We start from the raw sequence: 17149 nt of genomic DNA, 5'->3' as shown, positions 1-17149 counted from the left end.
TGAGAGAGAATGAAGAATTGGGAGCAATGATCCATTCTACCCACCCTTTTGTAAAAGAAAAATATATATTTTAATGTGCCCTTTACTATCCTGAAATGAAATTCAGAAATAATATAACCTCTACATGTACAATTTTCAAAAATCAGTGTGAATTCTAGAAGCACGGTAAGGTAGTCTTGTGTTGGCACATAAACCAAGAACCACTGTGTATGTAACAGCTACAAATGCAAGCTGAGTCAGAGGTGTGGGTCCCTCAAATAATTTGAACAGTGTTGACATTGTTGACATGATTTTTCTGAAATGGTATAAAACTGTGAATAAAGTTTTGAGAAAAATAAACTACCACCATCCCTTGATGCACACTGTAACTGCATTCCTAGAAAAATCAAAGTATGCTAAAACCAATATATGCAAAATATTCTATGTGTTCATATATAGAACAGGCTCAGATGACAGTATGAGTTTTTCAATTACATGAAGGGCTGGTAGGACACTAGAAAGCCAAGCAGGACAAAGAACAGGTCTTCCCCTGTTGAATGTCTAGCTCACCTATTCCCCTAAAGCAAATCATGTTGTCATGATTTAATACCTCCCCATCAGTGTAATTACCAAAGTCATGCCCACAAACACTGGAGAGAGGCTTAAGGGGCAACACTGTCCCTGTAAGGACCAATGGTGGTGTATTAGAGTGAAATCTTTTGATGTTCTACAGCCTGGGTTTGAATCCAGGCTATGCTTCCTACTTATAAGCTGTGTCACTTTGGACAAGTTACTGAACTGCTCTGAGCCTGTCTTATTCATAGTGTTGCTTTAAGGATTAAATGAGAGAGTACAAATGACAAAGCATTTAGCACAATGCTTACACATACTAAGTTGTCAATAAAAAATAAAAGTCAGAGCCTAATGTTATGCTACTCACTATTCCCAGTTCACAGATGAGGAGACTGAGGCTTAAATGAGATGCCTTTCTTCCTCCCCTCTCTACTGTCTTCCGTTCTGAAGATGGGCACTAACTGATGTTCTGCTGAGGGTCAGTTTCAGAAGAAAGGTGAGCCTGGAAAGACTGTTGGATTGACAACATGAGTCCATGAGTAGAAAGGATCTGGATTCAAATTCTAGGCTGAAATATGTAGCGGCTTCACTCTGAAGAAAGCACTGTCTTTCACATCCCCATCGGCATCACCATTTGGCATGCTCAAGAGTGGTGGCCGTGCAGACCCACCCAAAAGTGGTCCAGAGGAGAACATGGCCTTCAGTGGTAATGCCAGCAGAGGTTTTAGAAAGGCGATGCTGAAGACAGACTCTGGATCTAGAGGCCAGAGCTCTGTCACTTACCATTTAAGCATCCATGAGACTTTGGGTAAACCTCGCCGCCCCGTGCCTCAGTTTCATCATCTGTGGTTTGTACGAGTACAAACCTCGCAGGGCTGTTGTGGAAACGAACAAGTGTGAAAGTGTTTAGAACAGCGTCGGCATATAAGAAGCTTCGTGTTCACCACTGTACAACTGATGTCCACCACTGAAGGTTCAGGGCAGTAATACAGCGCCTGAGCTGGTGGAGGATAAAAAGTGGTGAAAAGAATGGATGAATGGATGCACAATGGTTGGAAACAACTGTCAACTCCAGAAACATGCCATTTCCAGCTTCCAATGTGGGCATCTGCAAAGCCGCAGTGGACTGTTTGTGCTTATCGGCACGCTCTCCACCGCATGGTCTTTCAGAAAGACAAAATAAAGCGAAACAAAGCTGAGGTGTGTCAAGGTGCACTCACAGCTGTTAACACTGCAACTGAACTAAAACCATCAGCATCAACCTTATACACACTCGCTCTAACAAGCAAGGCGTTTTTTATCCATTCTTGTTAACATTTACAGAAGAGAACAAAAGAGGAGGCGTTGATGAGAAAAAGAATGGGACAGCAGGAGAAAGGAAAGCCGATGGAAGGAGAGTGCCTAGTATAGTGTCTGATGCACAGCAGGTCCTCAATCCTTATTTGTTGAATGAGTGGATGGATGGATGGATGGATGGAAGGAAGGAAGGACGGACGAACGGACAGGTGGTGGATGGGTGGATGAGTGGATGGATGGGTGGACGCATGGGTGGAAAGATCGGTGGATGGATGGATGGGTGAATGTCTAATCCCCTTTTCTGCCCCAACTTCAAACTTCAAAACAAGACAGAAGATTTCTAGAGATAAAGTGATCATCCCTGTTAATTTTTTAAGGCCAACAGCTTCCTCAGGAAAAGATATGAAAATACCATGTTATCCCATGTTAGACAAATCATAAATATCTCAAATTCTGGTGAAAGCTCTGCCGCTTACTAGCTATATGACCTGGAATAAGTCAGTTTGATTCTCTGAGCCTCATTTTTCTCACAGGTAGTCTCTAAGAATCCACACAGAGCAGACATCATATAATATTATGAATGACTTATGTGTGTAAGTATATACCCATGTTTACACTTTACACCCAATGCCCAATTTGTTAGCTTTGTTCATTCCAAACCTTTTATCACTATTATTACACAGCATGTTACTGTATATTGGTGACTTTTTACTTCTATGTAATATTCAACAGTTGTAAAACACTAGAATACCATGGCTACAATTCATTTAACACTATGTACTTTCTCATAGGTCCTCAGTAGATGTGACTAATTCTGTATCAGTCATATAGTCTCCCAATAATATGGCAGAACAAACAACTACAAAAACTCCAGGGCATATAGTAATAAACATTTACGTGGGGTTCAGCTGACCTGGGCTGGTCTCATCTGATTTTGCTGCCTTGCTCACATGTTTGTGGTTAAGTGACAGTTACCCAGATGCTCTGCTGATCTTGGCTGGACTCACTCGCATGTCTGAGTTTTGGCTGGCTGTTGGCTGATCTAAGATGGCCTCATCTAAAATGCCTGGGTTGACCTGGCTCCACAACACAGGCCTCTCATCCTCCAGCAGGCTGGCCTGGGAATTTTCCCATGGCAATTGCAGAAAAATTAGTGAACGTAGAAATGTATGCTTTTTCAGACCTTTGCTTGCATTACCACTGCTAATATCCCATTGGCCAATCCAAGTCATGTGGCTAGCACAGGTTCAAAGAATGGGTAAATGGACTCAGCCTCTTTTGTGAGACGAACTGGTAAGGCTGTGGTTACAGGGGTGCTATTATGAGTTGAACTGTCTTCCCAAGATTCATATGATGAAGCCCTAACTCCCAGTATCTCAGAACGTGACACTATTTGCAGACAGGGTCTTTATAAAGGTAATTGAGTTCAAACGAGGTCATTAAAGTGGGTCCTAATCCAGTCTGACTTGCATCCTTAGAAGGGGAAATCTGGACACAGAAACCCAGAGGGAAGACAAGGTGAAGAAACAGGGCAGGGGGAACAGCCAACGATAAGCCAAGGAGAGAAGCATGGAACAGATCCCCTTCACCCCCACCATCCCTTAGAAAGAACCAACTATACTGACAACTCCATCTTGGACCTCTAGCCTCTAAAACTGTAAGACGATAAATTTCTGCTGTTTAAGCTGGCCAGTGTATGGCACTTTGTTAAGGCAGCCCCAGGAACCTAACAGAGGGGGTAAAGAATTAAGGTGTTGATGAAATCAGTCCTTAATACCTATTTTCCAGAAGAAAAACAGATAGCTCTGAGAGTTCAATTAATGTATCACCCAAGGGGCATCAGAGTTGTGAGTAGAACCCAGGTCTTCCTTATCAGATTTCCTTATGCCTCTAAGACATTTCTGTTCACAATCTTTTGTCTTTTCCCAGGTGGCTTCCAACAGGGAGGCGTTGGCATGTGTGGGACACCGTTCATGCCCAACAAGGCAATTCTGTGCATGTTGCTTCAAAGCTTCTGTTTTACAATCCTTAATGATCTAGTAATTGTGTTTATGGCTTTCCAATGAAGTGTGCCGAGCTCTGATAGCCATCACTGGTTTCTTGAGGGCCTTTATTTGATCTGAGACTGTGCAGAGCTGCTGATAGATTAAAAAAGGTGTGTGCGGCAAAGAGGAGAAAATTCGGGTCAAATATTTTACAGAATAGTTTTCAGCTAACCACTCCACACACTTGAGCCACCGACTACATTTGCATCGAACATACCCAATTATTTGGGATAACTCTAAAGCCACTGGAATGATTTCTTGCACAGAATGAAATGAATGGAAAAGAATTAGGCCATTAACCCATGATTTAGTCAGGGTTGTCCAGACAAACAGAACCAATGGGAGATACAGATCTCTTCTACATGAAGAGATTTATTATAAGGTATTAGCTCATGTCGTTATCAAGGCTGAGAAGTCCCACAACCTGCCTTCTGTAAAGTGGAGACCCAGGAAAGTCAGTCACATAGTTCAAGGTCCCAGAGCCAAAGGGTTAATGGTGTAGATTCCAGTCTAAGTCCAAAGGCCTGAAACCAGGAATGCCAAGGGCAGGAGCAGCTCAAATAGGCACACAGAGTTCATTCAAACTTCTTCCACCTTTTTGTTCTATGCAGGCCGTCACCAAATTGGGGCTACTATCTGTTTTACTTAAGTTCACCAGTTCATATGCTAATCTCTTCCAGAAATGCCCAGACATAACCAGAAATAATACTTAACCACCCTAAGTCCACATCCTATACTAAGTCCTTCCTAACACACTCCTACCAAGATGTCCCACAGTTCCCATAGCACATTTCCTCTCAGTGCTGCAATGAAGAATAATCCCAGCTTGTTCGATGGAAAGTAGGTTTCTGGTGGTCTTTAGCTAAAGGACACGGACATTTGGTAAATGCTTTTAAGAGATCTGAGGAATCCAAACCATCCTCTTCCAAAAGCATTTCTAAATTTAAATACAGAAGCAAGAAAGATCATCATTTGGATGTTTAATTAATATTTATCACAGTTAATGTCTTAGTTTTATGGTAAATTTTAGATGGAATTGTGTTTTCATATGCTGTGTATACACTTTCACAGTACATTGAGAACCTTTTATAATTAATGTGTCTAGTGTATATTTAGATTTGAAGCATAATTTATTATCTTAAATCATTAGGAGAGCTTAGAATTCTCATAGATCTGCCTCCAGCATATCTCTAGATGTCGCTTTTGTTCACGGTCCTAACCTAGGTTACTGATTTGGGGGCATCCACAGTGATCTTTGGCCTTTGGCACCTTGACCTTAACTCGACCAAACCAGAACTCATTAACCTCTCCTAAAAACCTGGTTATCCGGCAATTTAGAAGAATTCATCAAAATTTTAAATGTGCTTAACCTTTGACCCAGGAATTCTGTGAAAAATTTATTGCATAAATCTACTGGCACAAAAATTGAAAGACAAAGATATCTGTTGCTTTGTTGGTAATAACAAACAAACAAACAAAGAAACAGAAAACAACAGGAAACAACCCAAATTTTTATAACTGAATCTTAATATACCCAAACAGAATACTATATAGCCATTAATAATAATGTTATAAATGTATAAGAATTAATTTGGAAAGAAGTAAATAATATATTGTGGGGGAAATGAAGAAATAATATAACCCAAGGTTAATACACACACACACACAGGTTTATAAAAACATATAAATACCATAAATAAAAGTGGGTTATATCTAGGGGTTAGGATTAAAGAACTGTACTCCCTCTACCGTGTTCAAAAGTCAAGGTGTATTGCTTTTACTTTTTTTTTTTTTTTTTTAAGATTTTTAAGTAATCTCTGCACCCAATTTTTGGCTTGAACTCATAACCCCAAGACTGAGTCGCACACTCTACCAACTAAGCCAGCCAGGCACCCTGTATTGCTTTTACTTTTAAAAAATAAATGTTTTGTCCCATGTGCTATAGTCCTTTTCCAGATTCACCAACCACCAAATCCCCATCTAAGATCTTATTGTCATTTTTACCTCCTCTCTCTCACAGCCCTAAATCCAGCCATATACTGAGCCAAACCTTTCTACTTCTGAAACATTTCTCACATCCTCAGCACACCCTTCCCTCTGGCCAAGGTCAGTCTCACCTGGCAGGTCTCCGACTCCACTTCCCCACTGTTCCAATGTATGTTCTGCCATAGGAGACTCTTCTTTTAATTTTTTAAAGTTTATTTCTTTCTTTTGAGAGGGAGAGAGAGAATCTCAAGCAGGCTCCACACTGGCAGCACAGAGACAGACATGGGGCTCAAACTCACAAACAGCGTGATTATGACCTGAGCCAAAACCAAGAGTCAGACACTTAACCAACTGAGCCACCCAGGCTCCCTCTAAGGGGACTCTTTCTAACTTACCTAACCATAATCTTCATTCCTTTGCCCCCAAACCAGTGGCTCTCCTGGACTAACAGAATAAGCCTCAAACTTTCACCAAGGACTTTAAGATTCCTTCGCTTTAGGTCCACTTTGCCATTTCAGGCTTAAGTCAAGCATCCAAGGCATCCACCCCAGTCCCCCATCCTAGACACAGCAGCATTAATGGACCCCCTGAATCTGAACCTGCATTTTTATACCTTTAAATCTCAACTCACACTGTTCTCTCCTTCCCTGTGCCCCTTCTTTTAATTTGCATCTTGTAAAATACAAGGGTCTTGACTTATATTCAATACTGTAAATGTTTCTTTTTGCTTGTACTGAGAAAGAGCCTAGTATGTTGGAAAATGCACAGATTTTTAAGCCAGAACATCTGGGATGAAATTTCAGCTGCCACTTACTAGCTCTGTGACATTTACTTCACTACACTGTACCATGGTTTCCTCATCTGTAAAATAGGGATAATAATAAAGCCAGCCTCATAAGCCAACATTTGCAAAGCAGAGAAGTACTGAACACAGTAAACACTTGAAAATGTTAATTATTAGGATTACTAGACTCTAACATGGTATTATCTTCAGTTGCTATTGAGCATGTTAGGTTTTTGCTCCTAAATTAAATGCTCCCCTCCCAAAGCTACTGAGCCTTTTGAGTTCTCGTGGCAGCTGTTTATAGCTTTTTGGCCTTAGTCCCTATGCATAATAATTAAGAGCTTAAACTCTGAAGCCAAGCTGACTCCTGTCTTGGGCAACTTAACTGAGTTAAGCCTCAGTTTCTCCATCCATAAAATGAGCTAATAATAGTTCCTGTCATAATGTTGATTTGGAAGATTAAATGTGATAATCTCTGGGAAGTGCTTAACATGGGACTAGCACATAGTAAGTATTCAATAAACATTAGCTAGTATTATTATCAGAGAGACAGAAGCGGGGGAAGGAGAGAATATATTCAAGATAGTTTAAATACGGTGGAATTTATTAGAAAGATCCAGGCAGAAAAATAATACTACCATAGAGGTTTCTCAACCGGGCATTACTGACATTTGGGGCTAGATCATTCTTTGTTGTGGGAGCTGGTTCTGAGCATTCTAGAATATTTAAGCAGCATCTCTCTGGCCTCTACCCACTAAATGCCAATAGCAATTCCCCTCATCCAGTTGTGACTATCAAAAATGTCTCCAGATACTGCCCAATATCCCCTTGTTGGGGGTGGGGAGGTGGTTCTGGGTACAAAAATCACTTCCTGTTGAGAACCACTGAGTTACCCTCACAGGACCCAGAAAATTGCAGGCCCATACCGCTCTAGCCTCTTGGCTTCATTCTATTTAAAAAAAAATTTTTTTTAATGTTTATTTATTTTTGAGAGAGAGAGAGAGACACAGCACGAGCAGGGGAGGGGCAAAGATGGAGGAAGACACAGAATCTGATACAGGCTTTCGGCTCCGAGCTGTCAGCAGAGAGCCCGACGCAGGGCTCGAACTCACAAACCACGAGATCATGACCTGAGCCGAAGTTGGACACTCAACCAACTGAGCCACCCAGGTGCCCCGGCTTCATTCTACTTCTTAAATTGCTCTGCAAATCAGCCTCCTCTGCAAGTTTTACCCTCTTGCTTCCCTGTAACTTAAGTCTATCTGGGCTTTAGCTTGCCATGATACCAACCCTGGCCCTCACACATGCCCACACCCTTAATGGCTCCAGCCCCCACACGGCTGACTTCTGGTTCTCTTTATGCAGATTCTCGAGAAACAAAGACTCTGACTGGCTGAACTATATAGTCAAGAGACCACCTCCTGTCCAATCAGCCGTGACCAGGAGAGAAGAAGCACCTAGGAGAATGAGCATGGGAGCCACAGATTCCACACCTTCTGCAGGTGCCCCCCACTCACCGCCCCCATGCCTCCAAAGAGGGAGGTGTGGTCAGGTCAGGTGGAAAGTCTACCCCACATTCTTACAAGCACACTAGACCAATGTGTTTCCTTAGCATTTGTTGGAACAAAAACCCTTTGGAAGACAAGATACAACAATTTTAAGTTGCATATCATTTCAGGGTGGTTCATGGCCCTCATCCCAGGGCCATTTCTTGGATCCTATAAGACTTTACACATATAGGAGAATTATATGTAAATCAATTGCACATCTATTGTATCCAGGGTGTTGGCAACACACACACATTTACCTTATCTGAATTCAATTATGAGAAAGAAAAAAATTTATCCTGCAGCTCTTAAAACCAATCACACTAGAATTTGGCTCCAGTGCCTCAGAGAAGGAAGGTCACAATCAAAATGCAAAGAGAAATAAGAGAAGTTAATTCTTATCTTTTGCCCTTGTAAAGGCCCAGGGCAATTTAAGGTAATTTTGGCCACACAAGATTTTTGCCTTCAGCACCAACACTAGAACCTATACCTCTAACCTCCCATTCAAGATGTAACCCTGCAGGCTTTCCATACCCATGGTTTTCAAACTGCAGGCCTCCGCCCACAGGTGGTCATAAAATCAATTTAGTGGGTCATGACCAGCATTTTTAAAAAAAATTCAATAGAATCGAATAGAAAACACTGGAGTGTAAGTTTCATACTGTGATTATTACTTCATAAAAGTTTTGCTTCATTTGTGTGTGTGTCTGTGTGTGTGTGTTTCTTACTCTGGTGAAAAACCATTTGAAAGTCATTGTTCTATATTCTGTGCTGTCCTATATTGGTAGCCATTAGCACATGTGGCTATTGAGGACTTGAAATGAGGTTGGTCAAAACAGACATGTGCTATTAAGTATAAAATGCACACTGAATTTCCAAGACTAAAGATGAAAAAAGAATGTAGAAAATCTGATAAATAATTGTTATATTGATTACATGTTGAACTATAAGCATTTCCTTTGGGATAGATTCTGTTAAATAAAATACTAAAATGAATTTCACATGTTTCCTTTTACTGTTATAACGTAGATACTAGAAAAATGTTAATTATATATGTGGTTGTTATTATATGCCTGTTGGACAGTGCTGTTCTGTATGTTTTAGCAAAATATACGTGTGTATACATGACGTACTCATAATCTGGCTAGTAATACAGCATCTTTATGTAGCATCTATAACCATATTATTACCCAACACTTAGAAAGATTTGTTCAATGTTGAAATGGCTGCCCCCCCCCCAACACCCCTACTTCCAATGCAGAGAGTGCCTTTTGACTCAGCCTTAGTATACACATCTGCCTGCCTTAGTTTAATGTTGCAGGGCCTTAGCAGAGGTGACAAATGCCCTGGAAATGTTTTATTTATTCTCTTAACTTATTCAGAAAGGATTATGGTCTTCCTGCCAATGGTTATGCACTCCAAATGACCACACATCCTGAATCAGGCAGGAAATGCCTGCGTATCTACCTCCTGTGTTCTCTATAAATCTCTCCGTGCATCAGCTTTATGATTCAGCCTCATTCCCCATATTCTCCTTTCCTCTCCTACCTCAGGGAAGGTCATGCTATCTGTCAATCACAATCTTGATACTTCTACTTGTCAAAGGCATGCTACAATGACCCTCCCAACATGCATGTGCACACAGATGTGCATGCACACAGATACACACACACACTCCTGCCAGCCCTAATTAGTTCTAACCTCGCTGGAGCCATTCACTTTTCCCTGGGTTGACTCCTTTCACATCCAATACCTCTAATGATATTGATCTTAGGAACTGTTCCCTTATTGAGGTAAATAATAATTAATAATAATAACAGTAGTAAATAGCTGTCTTTTATAGACCACTTATCTTCCAGACGTTATGCTAAGCATTTTCTCTCATGTAAACATCACAAAGATTTTGTTTTGATACAAATACTTTTTCCATTTTAGTAATAAAGAAACTTTGCCTTACAAGGTGACCTAAACTGTAAGATCCATAATGTCTTACTATACACCCAATGTGTACAAAAATTGTCTGGCACACATACGTAAGTGCTCAAAACATGTCTGTTGAATAAATAAGTAAATGAATAGATAATGGCATATACTACTCTCTCCTTTTACTTATAGTTGTGTCTGTGTGTCAGAAACCTTATTAAGCTGGGTGTTCCTCGAGGACAGGGTTTCTTCTTGCATTTCCTGGGTTTAGCACAATGCCTGCCACAGAGTGGACAAAGATATGTCAAACAAATCAATAAAAAAATTAATGATTAAATGTCACTTTCCCACAACTTCAGAATAGGACAATCCTTTGCTAAGATTCATTCGGTGGCTCCCTACTACCCTTGGGCTCAAGCGCAAATTATTCTTTATGGCCTGCCTACGAGGACCCCCTTATCACTTGAGTTGTCACCTCTTGTCGCTTGGAGCTCCAGCTATACTGAAATTCTTTCAGCTCCTCAACTTTCAAGTTAGGGTTAGGGTCAGAGTTCCTACTTCCCCAACTCACGGCCTTTCTCACCTGCCCCCAACCCCAGTGCTATACCCTTGGCCTAGCCAGTCCTTCCTATCTCCTAGTGAAGCCTTTCCTGACCTTCATCTAGATTAATTCCTCTTAGATAGCTCTCACTGTACCCTGTATTTTTAGTGTTTATCACAAGGACACCTCAATAATTACCTTTTTCTCTTCCTAGAATTTATTTTCTGTAAGCCCTATAAGGTAAGGAGCATGTCTGTTTTGTGTATCACAATGTACCTTGTGTCTTGCCTAGAGGTAGGAAACCAATGGTCCGCACATATTTTTTGGCTCACACTCCCAATTTTGTTCATGTACATATATGTTATATATAGAATTGGTTCATTATAAAATTTAAAATAGACATATTTTACAAAAATATGGATTTATGGCTTCTCATGAAAAACAAAATCCAAAGATCTGGAATACTGGGTATATAGTCAGAATAGATGAGCAATGCTACAGTAAAAACACCAAAATCTCAAACTGGTTACTCACACCACACGTCCATTGTGGGTAGGCTGTGGCTCTGCTCCCTGTCTCTCCCTGAGTTCCATGTGAAACACTGAGAGTCACCGTGGCCGAAGGAAAAGGAGACACAACAAACCGTGCTTGCACCTTTCACCCAGAAGAGACATGTGCCTCTTACATCCACGTTGCATTGGCCAAAGCCAGTCAACAGGGTGGGGATCTTTAATCCCCGTGCAGGAAGGGCCACTGCAGGAGAGAAAATGGAACATCTGGAAAGCAGTCATATAAATCTATCTCAGAGAAACAATTGGCCGGAGCTGAGAAGCAGCAGCCTCCTTTAGATGGGACACAGACTCTAGTGTGACACACACCTCTCTTCCTTCCTAACTCTTCATACATCACATTCATTCCTTGTTGGAATTTAGGCTTGTACTCACTACAGTAGAGGGTCAAAGAAAGAGCAAATAAATGAATATATGAACAAACCTCTCTATATATTATGGCACAAATGAAAACCAGCTCCTTGAGAAGCAAACTCTCATGCCAAGCCCTAGCTAGTCGGTCACTGCCTTTCTTGGGACACCCTGTCTGGACTAGCTCCACCTCCGGTGAGCACTTTGTTGGCTGGCCAGAGGTGGACAACACCTCCCATGCAGATGTCCCACGACTGCATCACAAAGGGGACATTTGCCCCCTAGGTGACTGGGCAGCTATTACTCACAGCAGGCTGGCCAACATTTACAAAACAGATGGCACCTGGCAGAGTGAGGAGCTGGTGTCTATGGTAGGCAGGAAGCACGGACAGGTGGAAAATTGTATTGGGGCGCAGCCTCGTTATTATGTTTCCTTTTATTTAATTTTGTTTTTTTTAACGTTTATTCATTTTTGAGAGACAGAGCACAAGCAGGGGTGAGGCAGAGAGAGAGGGAGACACAGAATCTGAAGCAGGCTCCAGGCTCTGAGTTGTGAGCACAGAGCCCGATGCAGGGCTCGAACTCACAAACTGTGAGATCATGACCTGGGCCGAAGTCAGACACTTAACTGACCAAGCCACCCAGGCACCCCTCATTATGTTTCTAATGGCCATAGGATCAAATATTGATCTTGAATGCCTTGCTTCCCAATAGAAACAAGAAAGGATTCTCTTTGCTCTGTCCTGGGCGTGGAGGGCAGATGTCACACATTTAATTTCTTGCTTCCTTCACACTGTAAAAGCATAGGCAACCCAAGTTTTCTGTAAGCTTTTATTTCTAAGAGGCCTTAAGATGCCATGATGATGCACCTACGATACAAATTTTTGGTAAAACAATCTCCTGCCCCAGTCTGTGTCAGCTATGCTAGCTTCCTTGCACCAAGCTACTAGATTTTGAGTTATCTACACACAAACACCAGTGTTCCCATTTGCACCCTTGCAGTGACATTATTACATTCTTAGCTGTATTCCAAATCCTCCCCATTCTCTGATTCCCATCTGTTCATGCTCTCCTACTTGTGTGTGTGTGTGAGGAAACATATAGACACATACACGTTTATGAATGCACATGCAAACTTTATTATTTCTTCCAATGTACACTTAATACAAGGCCAGGCAGTTGGGGTAAAATGATGAGCAAGATAAGCATGGATGCTGGAGCTCAGAGTCCTAGCGGAAAGAATAAGAAATTGTTGTAAGTTCTACAACAAAGGTTCAAAGAGCTACAGGAAACCTGAACCGGGACTGGGAAGGTTCATGGACCACTTCCCAGGAGAAATGACATTTTAACCTAAGACCTAAAGGTTGGCAGTAATTAGTGAGGCAACTCCAGGCAGGGGAAACTGTGAGAAGACCCAGAATCCAAAAAGGGCACGGGATCTTTAAGGAACAAATGGGTTCAGTTTGGCTAGGACGTGGGTAGCAGGAGGCAAGATAGGAAGCAGGTGGGGAAACTAATAAGAGAAGAAGCTAATGAGGAAAGCAAGGGCCAGCCTTACAATGCCTGTGTGCCCTGTGAAGCAGCTGGAACTTAATTCAGAGAGAAATGGGGAGCCAATGAAGAGTTTTAAGTAGGAGGGTGATTTGATCCGATTTACATTTTCTCCACGGGAATATTCAAAACAGACTGGAAGTCTTGGTGCTGACCCATCAAATGGATTCAGACGGGGTCCTAAAGATGCCCTGCCCTTCTGGGCGTGCAATCATTCACTGCTGAAGGTCTCTGAAATGTCCGGAGGGAGAGGCTGGACTGCCTGGGGGACGCGGGCTGAGGACGTGGCTGTTTATCACTGTATAGCATTAATTTGTCACCACATTAATTATAGTCATAAAGATCTAAAAATAGACATAGGAAAAACATGAAGACAATACACACCAGCAAAACTTGTCTTGTAGGGTGATGGGGTTAGTGGTCCAGGTCAGAGTATCTTAATTTTTTAACAACAAGTATGGCCCCCTTGGGGGCATAACAGCTAAATATACGTGCTAATGTCTCCACAGAACAAATAAGGCAGGGTAATAGATGAACTGATGTTCTTTTCTCCTACCACCAGTGTGTCCTCCCTATTATCCCATGACCATTCTCTATTTAAGGGGTCAGACCATGAAAGCAGAAAAAAAGGCTTTTAAATTTCAAAAGGAACCTCGAAGGGACTTGGGCCAAAGGAAAATAAACACAAAGAGGCAGACCAGGGTTTCCTGCCTTCAAGACAAGATAAAAAGAAAAAATAGAGGAGTTTGGGCACAGGGGAGCACCTGCCCCCCAGCCCCACTAGTGGGGACTATCACTGGAGACCCCAATTGGAAATTGGAAGTACTAGGATCTGTGCTTTGAGTGGTTCACCCAAGAAGCCAGCAAGAACTCAGGAGGGGAAATGGCTAGGATCCAGGTACATGAAACCATCTTAAAGACTTCCTCCCAGAGGACTGCAAGCCTCAGCCCCCAACAACCTCCAATACTCAGATACTTATTTGAGCCCCTGAAACTTAAAAAAGAAAAGATACTCTTAGAACCCAGCTATAAGAGACATTCTTGGGACAATTTTGAATATGGACTAGATTTTAGATGATATTGTGAAAGTACTGTTAATTTCCTGAACTGATAATGGTATTGCAATTATGCTGGAGAAAGACGTTTTAGGAAAATGCGTGAACTATTAAGAGATGAAATACCTGAATTTCTGCACCTTATTTTCAAATAATTCAGCAGGCAAAACATACAGGTACACAAGAGAGAGAAAGCAAATCTAGCAAAACATTAACAACTGATCTAGAAGGAGGGGAATACAGTGTTCACTATACTATGGTTTCAGCTCTTCCATAGCTTTAATTTTTAATAACGTATACACTTTTAAAATAAAATTTTTATAACAGAATTCATAATTGTAATTAAAAATGCTAGAAATCACAAGGAAAATGATTCAATAATATTTAAAATGTTTTAGGCAGCATAGAGAATGGTTTGCATTATTGCACATGAAGAAGAAAGTTTAAGTAACAGTTGCTGAATAGAGTAGTTGCGATGATTTGCAGCATTTTTCTCTATTTTTTATCTTTCTGCGCTTTTATAATATTAAAAAGTACTTTTAGATGTTATCTTAAAAAAAGATGGGTGGGGGAAAGAAATCCTGAATTGACTGAGATTAAGTATCTGCCACCCAATATAATGGGGAGTTCAGAATAAAAATTAAAGTGAATTATGGAAAAGTGAGGAAGTTACTGCTGTTTCTGGGTTACTGGACCAGGAGTTACACAAGTCACGTTGTAAGCAACAGAAACCAATTCTGGATCCTTCAAGCATTCTGGGGATGGTGGGGAGCTCACAGAACCACCAGGAAGGCTGGAGAGCCAGGCCTGGCACGTGGACAGGCAGAAAGGCAGGCTGGCCAGCAGCCACCACTACTGCCAAACCCAGGTGACAAGAGCTGTTCAGAGAGGACAGGACTGCAGCAGCCACTGACCTGAGGGGCTACAGCCTAGACTTCGGCCCCTCCTGCCCCTGGGCACTGAGTGCAGACACTGGCACCATCACTGGCCTCCAGAAGCCCACTGCTGCTCCTGCCATCTCCAAAAGAGATCCTCCACTGCTCCTACTTCTGCAGAACGCCACTCCCAGTTCAAAGCCTTACACATGTGCATCTGATTAGCCAAGTCTGGGTCACATCTCACACGGGAGATGCAAAGGACACTAGGACAGCAAGGACCTCATGTTTGCGGCTCCTACGATGGGAGGAGGGCCCTGCCTCCCACTAAGACTCATGCGGTGGGAAATTTTCTAAAGAGATTGGAGATTCTGACATTGGGCAGCAAAAACTGACAAATGTCACCACGCAGTAAACCAGGCACCACATAAGAGAAAACAAGTCCAAGATTTGGCCCTTGCCCTCAAGGAGCAAATTTGAGAGTGAATATTATAACTCATTATTCTTTGTTAACCCATGGTGCTTAGCAGAGAACAAACACTCAATAAATGTTTGCTAGATAAATAAAAATAAATGAACAATCTCCCGGACAAAATCAAACGACCTTTTGCCGGCAGAGGACTGAATTAAAGAATTCTCTAGAACCTTCTAACAACAAGATTCTTGGAATCTACAGACTTTCCTGAGAATGTCTGAGACTCACAGTGATCTTCCAGAGACTGTGAACCAGAAGCTGGAGGAAAATCTCACTGATGTGCTAAACCTTACCAAATATTAAATTTTAAAAACGGTTCCACCTAGAAAACCAATTTAAATCAAGTCTAAATCCAAACAACTAAAACAATTGAACAAGAATGAAATTTGTTCTGAGTCCCTACTTAAGGTAGAATCTTATCTTTTAAGCAAAAAGCCCAATGTCATTAGTTTTGGTCATACACTGGCTTGTGGTGTCACGCTGGGCTATGTCACAGCACACATCAGCAATAATTTTATAAATGTGTTCTCCCCAGCTGCCTACCTCTGAGCTTGAATCAATTTCCAACCACAGTTTGCGCATTTCATGCCAAAAGGCTGCAGTCGGGGGGGGGGGGGGGGTGCCAAGGGCTGGTGTGAAATCACTTGTTCTGCACATCTTCAAACATGGGTGAGAATCATCTTTCCTTTCAATGGTTTTGGTCTCAGTTTAACTAGACACAAACTTGCTAGATTCTGTGCAGTCTCTGGACTTTTCATTAATTCACTAACTCAACAAATTTGCACTGATTCCTTACTATGGGCCAGGAACTGTGCTAGACACTGGGGATACAGCAGTGACCAGAAAAGATATGGTCCCTGAAATCGTGGCACTTAAATTCTTGGTGGAGATCCACAAATGAACATGCAATCATAAAGTGGAATGGCTATTAGAGGGGAAAGCAAGCTGGGTGCTATATACAAAAATAACAGGAAATCTAATTTGGATTGGGTGGAGTAGAGTAAGTGAATGCTTTCCTGAAGAAGTAACATTTACCCTCCAACCTAAACACTGAGAAGAGTAGTTATGGGCTAAACTATGTCCCCCCCCAAAGTCATATGCTGAAGTTCTAACCCCCTGCCAGGACCTCAGAATGTAACTGTATGTAGAGACAGGGTCTTGAAAGAGGTAGCTGAGTTAAAATGAGGTCATTAGGATGGGCCGTAATCCAATAGGGCTGTGTCCTTATAAAAGGATATTCAGACACAGACACATACACAGAGGAAAGACCACATGAGGACACAAGGAGACGGCCATCTACAAGCCAAGGAGAGAGGCCTCAGAAGAAACCAGCTCTGCTAACACCTTGAACTCAGACTTCTAGCCTCCACAACTATAAGAAAATAAAATTTTTAAGTCAGCTGAGCTGTGGGACTTTATCATGGCAGCCCTAACAAACTAATACAAGGGTTAACCAGGTAAAGACTGGGGTGAAGAAGAGAGAGGTTCAGGCAGAGGGAAGAGAAAGAAAGCAAGCAAAAACCCAGAGTCAGAAAAGAGCCTTGCTTCAACAAAGAATTGAAAATCCGGGGCGCCTGGATGGCTTAGTAGGTTAAGTGT

The sequence above is a fragment of the Panthera pardus genome, unplaced genomic scaffold, assembly GCF_024362965.1.
Source record: "Panthera pardus isolate Hobbes unplaced genomic scaffold, ASM2436296v1 HiC_scaffold_15, whole genome shotgun sequence".
NCBI classification, from domain to species: Eukaryota; Metazoa; Chordata; class Mammalia; order Carnivora; family Felidae; genus Panthera; species Panthera pardus.
The sequence above is the reverse complement of the archived record's forward strand: the minus strand, read 5'-3'. Positions refer to the sequence as shown.